The sequence below is a fragment of the Exserohilum turcica genome (assembly GCF_000359705.1).
Source record: "Exserohilum turcica Et28A unplaced genomic scaffold SETTUscaffold_13, whole genome shotgun sequence".
Lineage (NCBI taxonomy): Eukaryota > Fungi > Ascomycota > Dothideomycetes > Pleosporales > Pleosporaceae > Exserohilum > Exserohilum turcicum.
The window spans coordinates 405,904-409,656 of NW_007359948.1; positions in this window are offsets into that span (position 1 = coordinate 405,904).

Consider the following 3,753-nt stretch of genomic DNA (forward strand, 5'->3'; position numbering starts at 1 on the left):
TAGGGTATCTTGGCACTGCTCCAATAAATGGGGAAAAATTGCTTCTTGTCCTAGTATGGGTAGGCCTAGGCGGTTCTTCTGGTTGCCTGTTAGGGCACGGCGTAGAGGCCTCCTCAGCCATCTCGATTTCTAGATTATTATCCATTAGTCGTTTGCTTGTGCCTCTAAGGTCCTTTAAGGCTAGTCTTTTTTTGTTATTTTTATTGTTTTGATATGTCTGTGTTTCTTGCTAAATTTAAGCTTCAATAAGCTCCTGCGTTCCTATTGGCCCCTCTAGTCTTAGCATTAGAGCCTAAGCTCTGTGAGAAAATTCTCACAGGCGTGAGATAACGAAGGAAGGCCTCCTTCTTCTCCCTACTGCGCGCTAGCGCCTTAGCTGCAGGTGTTGAAAGTGCTGTTAGTCGATTCCTCGTGGTCGGTTCTCCTAGATAGCGTGCTTTCCTAGCGGTTTCCAGAAAACTCGAAGTTGTTGGGTGTGAAAATGCTTAACTATAGGTATTATACATATTTAGTTGTGTGTGATAAGCTCATATAACAGCTAAACCTACTACGTTACATAATCTTATCTACCCTCTTAGCAATAGTAGATAAAAAAACAAGTCCTATATAAGGAGTAATAGAGTTTATACTTAATATAGGAGGAGTAAAATAAAAAGTAGTAGCGTATATTATCTCGTCTACGTACGAGTTTGACATAATCCTTAGAAAGACCTAGTTAGAAGAGATGGACAGAGTACTATACACTGCCAAACACCGCCTGCTCCTACAACGCTACGGATTCTCCGTACAAAGTAGGGAGAGCACCACGCCCACGCAGATAGACTATGCTGCTATCACTACTGCTGCTTTCTAACTACACGTACGAAGAAATAGAAGATAGAAGGTAGTGTAGGTATTTGCGGCTAGTCTAAAAGATATTAAGAAAGCTCTCTATCTAAAAGCAAAACTCACAATAGACAAAGTAAAGAAAGCCCTCCCTACCTACCTTAAGGACCACGCGCAGCTTTTCTTGCTAAAAGAGGGAATAGAGTTACTACCCTACTAAGGCCTAGACGTAGACTACAAAATTAAATTAATTCCCTAAGATGGCAAGCTACTAGAGATCCTGTACAGACCGCTCTATAGCATATCTAGAGACGAACTACTAGTCCTAAAGAAGACACTCCTAGACCTACTTAATAAGAGTTTTATCTATGCAAGCACCTGTAACGGGCTGAACGCCCTTCGCCTCCCATACTCGTCTACGACCTCGTTTACTCCACCTGCCTAGCCCGATTGTTACCCTAGCAACCAGCATTGTATATAGATAGCTACGTAGCCGAGAGCTTAGCTCTCTATCGAATACAATCTTGTTACCTTGGCCTGTCCGATCGTGCTCCCGAGCTTAAGACTACCCTCCGGGGTCGAGCCCCTTACAGCACCTCTTCTATAGCGTTGCTAGTCCTCTTTGTATAGAAGCCTAGAGGAGGACTAAGGTTCTATATTAACTACTATGCGCTTAACGCTATTACGCAAAAAGACTAATACCCTCTTCCTTTAATTTATAAGACCCTAAACTAAGTTAGATAAGCTAAGTAGTATATTAAGCTAGACGTGTTTGCTACCTTTTGTAAAATATAGATTACTAAAGGACAAGAATAGATAATAGCCTTTTAGACAAGATTTAGCTTATATAAATAGCTAGTTACACCTTTTAGTCTAGCTAATGCTCTAAGTACGTTCTAGCGCTATGTTAATTAGATCTTATAGGACTTACTAGACGACTTTGTATCTACTTACCTTAACAACATCTTAATTTTTATAGACGGCTCTCTATCTTAATACTACACCTACGTATAATTAGTAATTAAACAACTATAAGTAGCAGGACTATAACTTAAATTAAACAGGTACGAATTTGACGTCTAACGTATAAAGTATTTAAGGTTTATCCTTATAGTAAGAAAAGGTGTCTTAATAGACCTAGAGAACACAAAAGCTATCTAAGAATAGGAACCTCCTACGTCTGTCTAAGACGTATAAGGTATCTTAAGCTAAGCCTAATTGTCTTAGTTATAGTTGTAAAAGATCTATACGACTACTTCTATGTCGCTATTAGCTTATTCTATTGTCTTGTCTATTTGTAGGTGGTAAGCTATAGAGAGATTCCGCTAAATATTTAGCAGCTTATAGATGTTTTCCTATAGTTAGCTTGCGAACTAGAGGCTGCGGTTAGACGTGATAGACTATAAAAGGCTATAGTGGCGGTAGACTTCTCGTACAAAAGCCTAAGCAACGTCTATTATCTTAATCTTATTTATAGGGACTAGTACAACGCCTTTCCCTAATTAGTCCTTTACTACTATTAAGTTTATATTTCTAAGAGAGTTAGGAAGGCCTATAATAAAATTAACTGTAAGGTGCTGCCACGTACATGTTACAAGTAACAAGAAGGATTCCTTGACGCGGGACGAGTGGCAGAGGACCTATGGATGTCCACGTCAGAAGGTAATGATCAACGCGGGGCGAAGATCACGTGATCGGCATCCCGCCAAGACAAGACATCTCGCCAAGAGGGCAGATGCCACGACATCGCAAGATGCCAGGACATCTTGGACATCTGTAGATGCCAGGCCTTTCTAGAGATGCCACAGATGTCAGGACCGAGAACAATGGGTATAAGAATGTGTTGGATTTCATTATTACACTCGTTGTGGTCAATTCTCTCAATAGTTCATCTCTTACCCAGATTGATACTAGTTATTCTACCTTAGTAGAATTGATTGTTTACTCTTTGGTTAAATCCTATAACTCTTTTCCACATAGCACTTCGCAAACAATCTCACGGACTACCGCTTTAGTCTACTCGCCCTAACCCGGACCGAGACCAGAGAAGTATAGCCGAACCCCGTGTAACAGTACAACTAGGCACAGGTAGGGGCTTTAAGTAACTAAACTTTCTGTCCCGCTAGAGAGTGCTTTTGTGGCATAGCTCGCAGTTCTATACGAAGCGTCGTATGTCATCGCTCATGCAAGGCTAGTACTATTCTTATGCAATAATCTAATAGGTCTCTTCTTGTCTAGGATGTCTAGTTAGAAGAGATAGGTAAGCCACTTAGATAACTCCTATGCGTAATGGTTTAAAGTCTAGTACCTACACACGTCTACGCTATTAGAGTTGTTCTTTTTAGTTAATTGTATAGTCACTTAGCAAGATAGCAACCTTGCGCGTGCTAGAGAGCGATCGTCTTCCTTCTCGTACAGTGGCTAGTACTTCTTAGTAGATAGTGTTATCCTGCGCTACTTATACCTAATGTTCTTGTACTAAAGCTAGAAGGTCTAGAGGTTAAGGTAGTGTTTCTAACACTAAGGAGGTTCCTTAAGTCTATATAGGCAGTGCTAGGACGTAGTCTAGCGTATAAGCTAGGACTAGCATAGTAAATTTATAAAAGGAGGCATGCTCGTCCTCTACGTCCTTAAGCATATCTTAATCTTAGCGAGATAGCGCGTCTGCTCTTATGTTATCCTTGCCTAGATAATAGCGTAACTTTATGTTTAGGAAGTAAGCAAGCTCTAAGTTCTATTGTACGTGGCGTTTAGACAGCTTCTGCTTATAGGTGAAGTATTCTAAGTTCTTATAGTCTGTAATGACTTCAAACTCTTGTACGCCACAGAGTTTAGCGTCCTATTCCTTTAAGTAGTAGATTACTGCTAGCAGTTCCTTATTATAGATAGGGTAATTAGCTTTGTATATAAGCAGTTTCCTAGAGAGAT